We start from the raw sequence: 15,461 nt of genomic DNA, 5'->3' as shown, positions 1-15,461 counted from the left end.
GTCATTGAGCAAGCCATCAGGATCTATGAGGTGCAGAAGCCCATAGAAAATAAAAGTAATGCGCAGAAAAACCCCAAAACCAACAGCACCCCTGCTGCTGCCAAGGTGGCAGAGGTAAAGGTTGCCCCCGTTTTAGATTGGGAGATGAGGGGGCCTAAAAACCTGCCTGCGCCAAATAATTCACAGCCCAGAAGTCCCTCGGGCCAGTCACAGACAGGGAGTCGAGGAGGTAGTCCCACAAATGGGGTCCCCCGCTCCCTTGACTATGTAAGCCCCCGCTACAAGGGAAACAGACCAATCCTGGGTTATGTGTGGACTCCTCCAGCCCAAGGGGGGGGATCCAGCCAAGCACCTGACCCAGGGAACTTCCCTCCTAACTTCCCACAGGAGGGCAGAAATTCCCCAAACACGGGGCAGAACTTTTTTCCCAGGCATCCACCCAATTTCCAACCCCAAAACCATCCATCTTTCTTTCCCCAATTCCCTGGGCCCAGACAACCTAATCCGGGAGAGGGGAGGCCAAGGGTGGAGGGGTACCCAAATCTTCCCAACCCAGGGTATTACCAGAGAAGGGATAGCTACCCTTCCAGGGATCAGCCCAGGGGAGAAAACAGAACCCCATATCAGCTTGAGCGGGTTTCCCAACTTGAGCGCCAGGTCCAAAATATGGCACGGGATCTGGGTCACATACTGAGGGCTCAACAGAACCCTCAGATGAGCATGCCACCGCAGAATGCCCCAAACTCTGCACCTGGTGCTCCAGAACAATGACGGGGGCAGCACCCCGATAACCCACCGGTTCCCAGGGAGGAGGCACAAGGGGAAGTGGGTTATAAAGCCTTGGAAGAAGCATCCTTCCCAACTTGTAAACAGCCCCTGGAAAACCAGGAACCGGAAACAAAATCTCCTGCCCCGGAAAGCCTGCCTCCCAAGGAGCAGAGGGGGGTAGGAGAAACAAAGGACCCAAAAGGACCCACTTTGTGGAGGAGGTACAGGTCTTCCAATTTGAGGGAGAGGGATCCTCAGAGGATCCTGGGAAAAGGATCTTCTCCTTCAGAGATGGGGGAACTCCTCCCAAGGAAAAATGGGTCCCAAGAGATTCCAATCCACACTGGGTGGATGTGGGGATTGAGCTGTCGCCGCCCATCATCCTATCCCAGAACCAACAAAACCAAACTTCCCTGGTTCAAACCCATCCTGGTGACTGCCTCAAAAAAGGCAGGGGCGGCCCAGAACCGGAACCAGGGGAACCTAAAACTGAATCAACAGACTGGGTAGACGTGGGGATTGAGCTGTCGCCGCCTATCATTCTATCCCAGAACCAACAATACCAAAATCCCATGGGTCAAACCCATCCTGATGACTGCCTCCAAAAAGGGGGGGCGTCCCAGATCCCGAAACCATTTCCAGTTGCCAACTTTTTCTTTCAGATTCTCCAGGCTCTGCACAGAATTCTGCCCAAATCTCTTCGCTAACACTGTCCAAAACCAGAATATTAGCCCACCAGTTGTCCAAAAATGTGCATTATCTGAGCTCCCTTGAGGAGAAGGAGGGAAGATACTATGCCCCGGTACAAGTACAGGGGCAGGGTACAATTTTGGCACTGGTGGACACTGGATCCCAAGCTACCCTTCTGTTCAAAAGGGCCTTTGATGAACTAAATGCAGGAAGGGGGGAGAATTACCGTATTCCTCTCAACTCTCTTCCTGGACAACTGCAGAACTTTGACGGGAAGGAAATTCATGTCGAGGGGACTGCAGATTTGGACATCAAAATTGGGTGACACAAGGTGAAACACCCGGTCATAGTAGTGACTCCAGAGGGCACCCCTTGTTTGCTAGGGAATTACCTCCTGAGAAGGTTGTCACCCGTAATAGATTGTGTAAACATGGTCCTCTGGACCCAGACTAGCCGACCCATAAAATTAAAACAGAGTGTCAACCATGTTAGTTTAAATGGCACCTGCCACATGGTTGAAAAAAAATCTGACCAAGTAGAATTTCACTTCCAGAACAACCAAATTCCAGACGTGACAGTAATAGCAGTAGGACAACAGACTGGTGATGGGGGGTCCTCTCTATTTCTGAAAATCAACCTTCCTTCCAGTTTAAGGTGGTATTCCACACTGTAATGAAACACTCTGAAATTCTTTACTAATCCACAATCAGACACTCCCACTCCTATAGTCCAGAAAGATGTGAAATCAGCTCAGAGCCTGGCCGATATTCAGCAAATTGTAGAGCAGTTGTTCATCCCTGTTCAGTTAAATGATGGGAAGGACTCTGTTCTCGCTCGAGTGTGTGTGAACAACGGTAAGAGCTTCATCAGCGAAGCCATGTTCCGCCAACTCCCAAAAGAGCCAGCCATTCCCACATTCAAACTGATAGACAAATGGGAAATGGACCTGGAAGCACCCAATTCCAAACATCTCCTGCCAAGCAGGTGTATGCTCAAAATCTCCATTGGCAACAAGAGCATAGTCCATAATTGTTGGGTCGTGCGAGACGTCACTGCCGCCATTTACTTAGGCAGTGACATTCTCAATCGCTTTGCCATTAGTTTGGACCTAATAAACTTCAAAGCTTGGACCCGATTAGCGGATAATCCCATGGGCTTTGATGATCCAGAAAAAGCATTTAGGTCAGCTCAATTGCTACCTTATGCAGTTGAAATTCAGATTAAAGAGGAAGTCACAATCCCAGAAAGGATCTGACAATTCTCCCTGGAAGTGAAAGTTAAAAGAGGACAAAAATTGAAAAACCCTGATGCTTATATTCATCTAAATGCTTCTCTCCAACAACAAGGGTTAGGGGTAAACCCAACGCCATTAGTCAACCTAGAACATGACATCATTCCAATAGAGGTGGATAACAGCGACTTACAGAGTATTACTCTAGCCGCATGCACCATCATTGGAATGGCAGTCGATGACTGACATTTCTCCATTGATTTAGGAAATGAACTGTTAGGACAAATCCCCAAGGACTGTTTTGACAGTGACAGTGATGACAATACAACACCAGACAGGATTTTCACCCGAAATGGGGAGAACTTTCTGGTGTACACTTCTTGCCCTTATGGTAAGGAAGATGTGACTTGTGACTTCAGGAGGGATGAGGAGATTTTCCAGGTCCATGAGGGCTGCCTTTCCCACCTGAAGCCTCCAGTCCAAATCAGCACTCTGACCAGGGACTTCTCCACCCAGCTGGAGGAGGTCACTGAGATAGCAAAACCAGAAGTCTTTCCAGGCTTCAGGCAGATGGTGGAAGAGAGAGTCAACCTAGCTGATGCCTGCGTGACTCTGGAACAGAAGCAAAAGTTGAAACAAGTTTTCTTGGATTTCCAAGATCTCTTTGCGGTAGACTCATATGACTGTGGTCGCACCGACATCCACACAACAACAATTCCCACGGACCCTGGAATGACTCCAGTGTTTGTGAAGCAATATCGTTTGCCTCTCGCATCCATGGCGTCCCTTACTGAAATAATTAAGAACCTTGAGTCCCGGGGAATAATCCGTCCAGTACACAGCACCTTCAATAATCCGGTGCTGGGAATATTGAAGCCAAACGGCCAGTGGAGACTCTGCACCGACCTTAGGAAGCTCAACAAATGGGTCCATACTTCCCGATGGCCTCTGCCCTACATTGACCAAGGGATGGCCCAGATTCAGGGGTCACAGGTATTCACAGCAATAGACCTGACCAATGGATGCTGGACCGTGCCTGTCAGTAGGGAGGACCAATACAAACTGGCTTTTACCTTTGGGGCCAGCAGTACACATGGACCCGAACTCCTTTCGGATACCTCAACTCCGGTAATTAATTCAACATTTTCCTACATAAGGCCATGCCCGACCTGGGTGCGAGGGGTAACCTGGCTTATGTAGATGATGTCCTCATCAAAAGTTCATCTGTGGAGGAACACATAGCGGAGATCCGTTATGTTCTGATGCAGTTGAGGGCCGCCGGAGCAAAACTTTCCTTTCAGAAAGCACAGTGGTGTAGAACCCGTGTTAATTTCTTGGGGCATGAGATTACTCCTCAGGGTCTCTGTCCCCAGGAAAAGAACGTGGAAGCACTTCAGAAACTGAAGGATCCCACAACTCTGCGGGAACTAAGGAGCCTCCTTGGACTGACTAATTACAGCAGAAAGTTAATTGAGGGCTACGCAGAGATCACCAGACACCTGATTCATCTCTTTAAGGGGGGGGTCAAGTGGGAATTGGGTCCCGAACAATCCGAGGCAGTAAGACAACTCAAGAGAAGCCTCTCACAAGCGCCTTGCCTAGCTTACCCTGTCAGAAACAATAGTTCTTCCTGGAGACAGGGTTCTCTAATACGTGACTGACGGCAGTATTATACCAAAAGCATGACAAGGTCAATAAAGTAATCTCCTATGCGAGCAAAACTTTATCCTCTGTGGAGGAAAAATTCAACGATCGTGAGAAGGCACTCCTGGCAACGGTGTGGGCATTGAAGAATTACCGCCCATTTATCCAGGGGGAACACATCAGAGTGGAGACTCCACACCAGCCTCTGCAATACCTCCAAAGTGACAGAATCTGGGCCGGAAATGTGAGTAATTCCCAAATTACTTCCTGGATTCTGTCAATGCAAGGCTTTCCTGTGGAGGTCAGATATGGCCAAAACAAGAAGAGTCCCCTCGCGCAAGGTCTGGCTGACTTGCATGATTGTGCCAGAGAAAACTGTCTCGAGGACGAAAGTCTAAAAATCAAGGACAACATGGAGGCATACCTTAATTCCCCACACAAAGTCTTTGAAGAAGACAAGTGTGAGGGAATGCCCACTGTCTATGTGGATGGATGCTTTTACCATGTTGACAACAACGGGGAAAAAGAACTTGTGGCCGGCGTAGGGAACGCATGGGTGAATGAGTCCCCAGAACCCTCCGCTGGATACAAAATTGGTCCCCAAAGTAGTCAGGTGGCAGAATTGATGGCTGTGCATCAAGCCATCCTCACTGCTGTCCAACATCAACTCTACGAACTGGTCATAATCACAGATACGGATTATGTACGGAACGGGTTCGTGGAGCATCTGGTTAACTGGAAAACCAGAGGCATGCTATGTGCTTATAACAAACCTTTGAAACATGGGAAGTTAATTCAAAACATTGATGATCTGGTCACCTCGAATGGGAGGACCATCTACTGGAAGAAGATCAAGGGTCATTCCAAAGTAGAGGGACCAGACAAAACTGGAAATGACTTAGCTGATCGGCTGGCCAAAACCGGGGCCATCCAAGGGGATATAATAGAGATTGAGTAACTGTTGGGGGAAATCCAGGTCACTGCTATCACTAGGTCCCAGACAAATGCTCACAATGATCTTTCAACTGCACAATGGAGTAAGGAGACCCCTGATGCTGATTTGATTACAGCTCAGAAAGGGGATCCAATAATTGGTACATTTTACCAACAGATTGAGGACCCTGAGAACTTTCCCCCGATGGATACTGATTACATTGGGAAGGAGGACCTTAGAGTGTTGATGAAATGTCCAAAGATGTTCCGAATCCAAGACGGTTTGTTGGTAAGGAAATCCCAAGCTGGCCATGATCAGTGGGTGGTCCCTACCTCATTCCGAAGCCTGATGTTAAGTCATGCCATGATGCGGCCACCGCCGGTCATAGGGGGTTTCATACAACACTTGAGATCTTAAGAGAGGTTGCATACTGGCCACACATGGGGCAGGACCTCGACCAATACTTGAAGGGGTGTCTTGTGTGTGCACAATTTGAGCCATCATCCCTCACACACCGTGCACCTCTCCAAAAGAGGGGGGTGACACTGCCATGGTCAGATTTGCAAATCGACTTTGTAGGCCCTGTGATTCGCTCGTCTAGAGGAAACAAGTACATGTTGACGGTTACATGCTTGTTTACCAAGTGGGTGGAATGTCTCCCGGACCCAAACTGCAAGGCAGAAACAGCAGCTGCCCTGATGTTAACCACATCTTTTCCCGTTTCGGTCTCCCTCAAAGGATTGAGTCAGACAGAGGTAGCCACTTCACCAGTGAAGGAATGACAAAGATGTGGGAGATACTGGGGGTCAAAAGGAAGATACATATTGCTTACCGGCCAGTTTCTTCTGGAGCAGTGGAGATATACAACCGAACCATTGTGAGCATCTTAAAAAAGTGTGTGGCAGATTCTGGGCCAAGTTGGGATATCCGACTACCTCTGGTCCTAATGGCCATCAGATCTACCCCTTCATCTGCAACTAAAATGTCACCATTTGAGTTGATGACCGGGCGCAAGATGGTGCTTCCCCAGCATTTGCTCTACAGGACCCAAGAGCAGACATTGATAAATGCCTCCACAACTCATGAGTATGTGGAAAATTTAAGGAAACACCTCCAATATGCTTTTGCCTATGCTCAGCGGAATCTAGAAAGATCAGCTGATAGCATGAAGACCCACTACGACCCGAAGACCACCAGGAAGGAATATACTGTGGGAGACCGATCTATCTATACAATTTCCAAAGGAACCAGGCCAAACAGCGAACATTTTTGCCTACATGGAAGGGACCGTTTGAAATTATAGACAAGATCTCCCTAGTAGCTTATAAGATCTGCATCCCCAAAGGTAGTCTGGCGGAAGGGGAAGACATGTGGGTCCATATAAATCAGCTAAAGTGTTGCCATCCCAGGCACACTCTGCAGCAACTGGAGGCGTCCTCTGCAATACAAGGATGGACCGCTCCAGATCAATTCAGTTCCACCCTAAAATATCCCACATATAGTCTCTAAAATATTATGATTCTTGTATGAAACTGTCTTTGAATTATATCTTGTTTTTCAAAATAAGAATGCTATGTCTCTTGATTTATAAAATGTACATGCCACCCCATTAATAGTGGTGGAGAAATGTCTACGAATAGGTATTGCCGCTTTTGCTTTATCATCCTAGGAGAGATGAAACCATGGACACTGACCAAAGAGGACGACCCGGGGACCGGGAGCAAAGATCCGAGGGGCCCGGGGTACTGCCCAATATTCCCATCAGGACCAGCGAGGAGAACTGATCGATCCAACTGGATGGAGGAAAAGAGGCTGAACTGAGCCATCTACGGAATTGGAAGAAGATGATGCGTACATACCAGCGCGTGGATCAAAACATCCTTTGCACCCGACTTCCCCTCGACTCGAAATCAAAGTGCAGTCGGGCGGGGGGGCTTGTTGGGTGTCCTGACCCACGTTTGGACTATTAAGCTGCAACATTTGGTGCTGTGGGCTTAGAAAATCCAAGATGGCGGAAAAGCCCACAGTTGCGCCAGAATCCGGGATAACCGCGCAGTTTGTACGCACACCAAAATGGTTGCCTAACCTGCCACCCACCAGTGCAAGCATGATGGGCCAGGAGTGCCATGAGTGAAATGTGTGCCAAAGGAAAAACAGCAGTGCCGGTTGGCTAAAAAAGCGCTTTAAAATCACCTTTGTTTCCCTGAATGCAAGCTCAAAATGCCTATTTCAAACATTGCAGAATATTCAAAAATCTTACTGAACACCAGCAGACATCTGGCAGAATGAAGTTTTGTGTGCATACAAAATCTGGAAAGATGAAGAGCCCAAAACAATGTTCATAACAAAACTGGCTGAGCTGTGGATGTCAGCAGCTTAACTGAAATTGGATTTAAAACCACTAAAATCGAAATGTTTAAATTAAATGAGTGACCTACTTTTGAGTGTCACGTAGTTTGCAACCATTAAATGTCATAGTTTTGAACTTAGAATCAGCATTCTAGCTGCATGTGTAAAAATTGTGAGTTTGATTTGAATGAAGAAAAACTGGGAACAAAAGTGACATTTAGCTGAAGCCTGGCTTAATGAAACTGGATTCTGCCTGACAACTACCCCCGACAAGAGAGGTAATTCAGCAACTGTGTTCCCAGGCCTGGCTGCATCCTGCTGCCCCTGTCAAAAGGAGATGACACCTCTCTGATTGAATTAGGGGAGTGGTACCTGCAGACTGCAGGAAATTGAATAAAGCCCTGTCCTTGACTCAGGCAAATGTTATATTGGGGGGGTCGTAAAATGGCTTCCTCTTGGTAGAAACTGGGAGGGGCACTGCATCTGTGAGCAAGCTGAGCTTGCGGGAAGTGGATAAACCAGAAATTCCACCATGTGCTTTGGTAAACCACACCCCTTTGGGGCCAGAGCATAATTTTAAAAAGATGGATAATTCATAGTGCGGACTTGTAAAAATTAAATAAATAACATCATCATTCTTGTGAATCTGACACTTTATCATCTGAAACCCATATCCCAAGTGCACATTTGTGTAAAATCTGGAAAGGTGTAGAGGTCGTGATCTGGATGAAAAGGGCAGAATTCTGTCATAAGTGGACACAACATCTTACAAAGACAGGGATCGGATGGTTTGGTGCTACAGAAAATATGTTAACTGGACGTATAATATTAGAAAAATGGTACATAGATAAATATGTATTTGGATCAGAAATAGATTTGTGTGCAATTTGACAAGGGGAGGATCCTCTGACCATAAACCTACCTCATCACTCTGACTCACAACCCAGTTCCCCCAATCAAGGGAGAGAGGAGGAACTGGCCAATGATAAGTTGAGAGGGTTGGGCATAGAAGATGAGCCGACCCACCCACTTTCTAAACACATAAAAAGAGCCACTGGAAGCCAGATAGGACTTTTCTTTTTCACTTTCTGCAGAGCATTTTGACTTCAGACTTCACATCAAGAGATCCAGACTTCAAATCCATCAATCTCCAGAGACCAGAAATTAACTCCAGAATTTGTAGCAGAGAGGCCTGAATCCACAAGCTGAATCCTTTTTCAGCAGGCCTCCAAATCATTTGCGAACTATTCAACAGCCGGGCGAGCTGTTTGAATTTTTGCCAAGAACTTTTGTCAGAACCAGAGACCAGACCGCCGTGCAGTGCCGAGAACTTTTGTCAGAACCAAAGACCAGACCGCCGTGCAGTGCCGAGAACTTTTGTCAGAACCAAAGATCCAGACCGCTGTGCAGTGCCGCTAGCAGAGCTGACCCAGAAGGTAGAATTATCCAGTGAGCAGAACCAGGCCGAGACCATCCGTGGCGAGGGAACCGCAGTCCAATCCTGACCCGATCCGTGGCAAAGTCGCATTCCTGTCTAAAATATAGTGTGAGTACCGCCAAAACTGTGCAAAACCCAATCTCTTAGTTTAAAATAATCTAATCCAAACTATTTTAACCTATTTAGAACTGCCTCTAGAATCGTGTCATTCTGTCATCTTTAAACCTGAAAACTGTCATCTGTCATTCTGAGCTTTACAATTTCAAATCCGAAAAACTACCTTTACTAAATCGGCCGTATCTCCAGAACCGTTTGTGATAGAAGCAAAATTTATATTGAAGCTGAGAATCTAAGCTATCCAACAAGCTCTAAATCAACTCGCTACTCCTCATACTCCCTCCGTAATTGCGCTCGACACACGTGTCTATATGGGCCGCGATTTGACATTTTGCTTAATTTCAGCCACGTGTAAAAAGAATTGTCCTTGCTTTCCTTTGCTGAAATTCGTTTGCAACCTGACAATCATTCATAGAGCATTGCTAAAGTGATCCTGAACTAATACAAAGTAGCTGTCACCCACCCTGAACCTCTAGAGGGAATTCAAATGATTTTAGCATATTTTTCACTTCTTTGCATACCACATCAAAGTATATTGCCTGTGTTTCAAACTCCTACCTGTTTTCCTCTAAGCTTGCGAGGGGGAACTTAATTATATTTGATTGCATTCCTGAGAACTGTGTGGTTTCCTTTCATCTCTTTACCTTGCATAAAGGGGGGGGTGAATTGTCAAAGAAAAGTGATTACATTGTCTTTTGTTGAAGTCATATCAAGTTTATTTTCTATACTGCATTTCATTCATCATTGAATTGTCCCTGAAGCCATAAAAGCATTCTCAGCTACTTTATCCTCTCTATATCACTTCTAAGCCATCATAAAGAGTGTACCACTGTAACATTATCCATTGTTGATCACTATCATCCTCACAAGTGTGCTATCAAATATTAATATACTATAAAAGTGTGATAGAGATATATTGTTTAATTTTCAAATAAACCTTTTAAATTTGCAAAACAAACCTATTTCTTGGCTCAGCGGGGTCAGGGTGATTCTGAGAGAGGGGTGTTATATAAGGGTTGTCATCCAGAGTAAACAATCTGGACATAAAAATACATCAATAAGGGCTTCCATCAGCATCCCAGACTAGGCATTGACTTAGCTGTAGTGTTGAATTGAAGTCGCTTACAGAGTTGAGATTTCACAGCTTCTTTTTACAGCAAAGAGGAGCTAGAACATAGTATATATATTTGACCATAGTGGATAAGGGCACAATAAGATGCAAACTTTAGAGTGTAATTCTGGCACTGTGAAGTGGAGACATGTACTAGAAAAAGTGTCAGAAAGAGGCACATTAGCTACAGAAGACAGTAAAGAGTTTCTAGCCATTATTGTTTGGGATAAAGCTGATGACACTTGGTCAAAGGTAAGATATTTGAGCATTACCGCTCAAGATGGAGCGCTGTTTTAACAATAGTAGGGCGGCAGTCTGGAAAGCACTTAGAGTGCTGTATCCAGATACACCAGCTGGGGGAGCTATCAAAATGCCAAAGGATTTCAGAGCTCGTGCCGACACAGCTTAAGAAATTAGTGAGCCTGGAAGCAAGGCCAGGGTCAGAGATGCAGCTGACCATCGCGCATTAGTGCAAACTCTTGTAAGTAAAGAATCGCAAGAAAAGTAATGCTAGGAAAGTGAAAAAGCAAAATTAGTGCAGTAAAAATTATCTAATTTCGTCATGGGAAAGGCAATGTTGACTAGTGGAATCGGATCAAATTCCCAGTAAGAAGCATGCATGCCACAGGTGAAGAACCAAAGGCAGCTTGATCAAGGTAGGGAAAACTTTCAAGAGAGAGGCATCCAGAATAATTGGGGCCATTTTAACAGTAACCACGGTGGGTTTCAAAGCACGCAGAGGAATAGTCAAAGCATGTAGGAGGGGCAAATTAGGAAACCTCCTGCAAATGATATGAGGTATGTCAAGAGCACCTTACACGAATGTGTAGAAACCAAGGATTCATGCAGAATGAACAATTCTCAAGAGGGGGGTCAGCACTCCCCTTAGAGTATAAACTCACAAGTCAAAAAAACTGTTTTCCCAGGATCAGACATTGTATCAGACATAAGCGCTGGAAGTGCAGAAGGTACAGCATCTTAGGAAAGGTGCAAAACAGATATACTATAAAGGGCAAGTATAGTGGACCCATGTGTAGGCTCAGCAATGTTCAAACATGGAATAAATAATGACACGTAGAAATTAATGTGTTGGTTTTAAAAAAGGGAGAAATTATTTCACAAAGACAAGGGTATGCATGCATCCACAGTCAGACAGTTTCATTGAGTCCCCTGATGTATTTGGAATTGTTAGTGACACGAGGGTTTAAATGTGCTAAGAATTAATAGTGGCAAAGGGAGAACAATTTGTGTTCTAGTGGTAGACATTGGGATTGTATGTCCATCTAGCATAGACAGAAAGGTGGTGAATGAATGTGAGAAATTAGAAGTTCTCGAGAGTGTGTTATGACAAATTGTTGGTATATTTGCAAAAGGCACCTGACAGTGTTTAAGGAAAGGATTGGATGATAAACAACCTGAGACATGTTGTTTAGGTGATTAAGGGAGAGTGTGTTTTGTTCTGAGAAATGCACCAGATGAATATGGGTATATCCATTGTTTTTTATTGGTGTGGCAAAAGCACAGTATTATGGATAATTGTGTGACTTAGTGGAAAAGTGGTGAGAGTATATGATGAATTAGTCTCAGACCACAGATATTTATGAACAAAGCGGGGGGACGGATTACCTCCACGAAGTTAGAGGCATCCATAGAGTTGGGACACATTGCATATGATCAAGGAGTGAATAATAAAAATGGATTGTGGAGGACAGTAATGGTTCTCATAAAATGTTTAGGTTAAGTCACAGATGACGATGTAACTAGATTTACAGTTGACGATATACCTAGATAGGGCTTAATGCAGTATGAAGTGGTGCTTTATTTGTAAACATCACAGAATAAAAGGAAAGGAAACATTTTTTTTTAGTACACATGACAATAATCTATTTACACCTAGAATAAATAAAAGAAGATTGGAGAGTCAAGAACGTTAGGCAAACTTTGGGCCTTTTTTGGCATAGGTCCAGAAAAATGAATTAGGAGAAGGTGAAAATAATTGATTTACCTTTAAACCGTATAGGAGTAAAAGAGCTCAGTTTAAAAAAAAAAATTTAAGGCATTTGGATGAAAAAAGAAAATTATGTAAATAAATATATAAATACATGAAACATGAATGAAAGCGAAAAATGAATGAAGAAATGATTGGATGAATGAATGAATGAATGAATGGATAGGGAATTAAACAGGGAGCATGAAATAAGCAAAATCCAAAATTTTCTATAAAAAAGCATCAATAATGGTTATAGGACAACATTGAAGAAATTGGGTAGAGCAATAAAAAAGCATCAGGAAGTAACGAAGAACCAGAAAAGGGGTATAGTTGACCAAAATTAGGTTAACCAGACAAGGAATATTGTGTACAGAGCCAATTTAAGAAGAAAATACAAGGGTAAGTAAGATACCGGTCAAGTGGCACAGCGAGTAGAGCGCTCGGTTTGGCATCTGTGCAGAGCCTGCTAATGCAGGTTCAAATCCTGGCGGGGCCAAACTCGATAAATGAGCACCAAACACCATGTGTAATAATAAGCAGGGCTCAGATATCTGGGGGTTCGTAGCGCTATATAAATGCCCAATTATTATTATTTTTATTATTATACAATTTTTTTAAGTGTTTGTAATGATGTTGTTGTATGTTACAGATCATGGACCTTGCGTGAACATAGGATGAATGTCTGCATGGCCTTAAGTAGGGGGAAAAGAAAAAGGAGGTAAGTACTGGTAACACCACAGGGTATGGACACACAGTTGATCATTACTAAAAGTAAGAGGACTCAGGTGAGTAACATAAGAGGCAGATAGAGACACAGTGTTGTCAATTATGTAGCCATTTTTCCCAAGATAGGTGCAATCCGGTTTGAATAGACTAGCATATAGCTGCAAGCATGGCCACTTCAGAGAAAATGCAGGACATAGAAGACATTAGATGACAGGTGGGTAAAAATTCTTATTTGTGGGATGCCAAAAGGGGTAAACTTGACAAGTGTATAGAAATGTTTAGAATAGGCAAACAATATAGTTTTATGATATAATATGAAGGTAGGAATTGGTGCCATAGTTTAGAAAAACAGGGGTAGACTTGATTAAGCATAGTGGGGTAAAAAGGAGATAATGTGCAATGAAACGTTTTAGTTGCCTCAACGGCATAAAGACAAAGCACAGAAGAAAAAGACCATGGTCCAATGCGATTGGGAGAAGGTTGGCGAAAAAAGGCAGAATTAAGCATTTGCAGTTAAGCAGCAAGCATTTACAGCTGAGTGGTAAGCATTTACAGCTGAGCTGGAAGTATTTACAGCAAAGCAGAGAAACAGACTCAGTATTAGCCCTAACATTGAATAGGACTGGTGAAAAGTGTTATTGTTTGGTGCACCAACGAGTTGAATCTAGAAACTATTTTTTGTTAGCAGCAAGGAAACAGAATTTAGGTTAAGAAGCATCTTGACCTCCTTGCCAGTATCCGAATGACTTTTGTCTCTATTCCGATTTCTAACAGAGAACAGGGATCCCTGCAATTGACGTCATCGTCTGCTACAGATGCGCCTAGGAGATGGAGAAGACAATGACCTGCATTTCTTGAACTCTTGTTTGTATTAATTATGTATCATTTCAAGTGTCTCTATCTGAAGGGACAGATATAATGTGTATAAAGCGAAAGCCCCGATGACATAAGGGCAGAGAAAAATGAGGAGATAGGCAAATGTATTTATTGCCTAAAAATATATGTTTATTGTAACAAAATCAGGTTCAGCAGGCTGACCATATACAGTAAGATAAATAACACAGAGGTGAGAATTAGTAGATTTTGTATACACAAAACTAAACTGTCTGATAGCTTTGTCTAGGAAGCAGCGATGTCCAGAAAATGTTTAATTTTAGCTTCATCTATGAGGCAAGGATGTTCAGAATATAAGATAAATGTAGTTTGTTTAGAAGGCGGGTCAATTTTGCCAGGACACGCACAGAAGGTTTTTAAGGGGTTGGGTTGACAGGAAATGTTCTGATAATAGAAATATATGTATTTATCAAAGGAAACTCATTTAGTTTTATATTACAGGTGGAATATCCACGAGAGGAGAGAGAAGTCACTGAGGAACCCAATGACATGTCCAATTTCAAATCACATGCGTTCAAAGTTGTTTTCTCCAAAAGACCCCCCCATCCTTGTGCTCCCTTGCTAAAATGCCCCCTCTTGTTGACATTTAATGGACATACAACACCAAATACGAGTGCTCTATGTAGGAAAAAGGGCACCCAAGTGCTAAAGGACTGAATTAAAGGGCCCAAGGACTTTCTGCAAGGCAGCTCCAAAAAAAAAATATAATATGCCTGGGCAACAGAATGGGAGCAAGGAAAAGAAAATGTTGTGGTGTGTGAGTTGCAGAAAGGATGTGAAATATAAGCCACGAAGTGGACAAAAATGTATGCAGATAATGGGCTAATGGGTTACCTCAAAGCTTGACTAAAACTCTTGAGTCTCACATTGGCTGTACAATTATCTGTGGCATATAGTTAGTTTAAAGTAAACTGGGGAATGGAGGTAGCGCTTAAATAAAAGAAAATCAAAGTATTTTTAGGGACACATACATGTTTAGACCGGGAGAGTATAATGTGTTCATACTGACATTGTAGAAATGTGTTAGGATACCTCTTATATTAAAGTAAATTGTCTATAGAGAAGGTTGATTAGGTCAGAAATCTGTAGGTACATTGAGAACTGAGAAGGGTGGACATGGGTGTACGTGTATGTATTGAGTAGATGACTAAATACTATACAAGAGGAGGGAGTGTAAAGGGATGACTGCCTCCTCCCCCTCAAACTGAATGTAGTGGAGGTAGACCCCCTCTACCTCAAACCGATTGATGATAAACTATTGTTGTGATCAGTGACTCTAAATAGTGTAGAAATTAGAATTGTAGTCCCTTACAGAGAAGCGCTCTGGAGGTCGATCTATTTTATGAAGTCAGAATGGCATGTACAGTATAGAATGACTTAAAAATCCTGCCTCAGCCTGTGGATGAGCTCCAGAGTCTCTTTTTCACCCCAGAAATGCCAAGACCCAGAGAGAGGGGGTGGTAGGACCGTCATGAACAGGTGCTTCACTGTTGCCTGGGCTTTAATAGTATATCGACCAATTCTGAAATCTAGTAGGTCTTTGGAACCTCTTACTGACAAATAGCTTTA

The sequence above is a fragment of the Ambystoma mexicanum genome, chromosome 7p (assembly GCF_040938575.1).
Source record: "Ambystoma mexicanum isolate Mex_15411 chromosome 7p, UKY_AmexF1_1, whole genome shotgun sequence".
Lineage (NCBI taxonomy): Eukaryota > Metazoa > Chordata > Amphibia > Caudata > Ambystomatidae > Ambystoma > Ambystoma mexicanum.
This window is presented reverse-complemented; position numbering follows the sequence as displayed.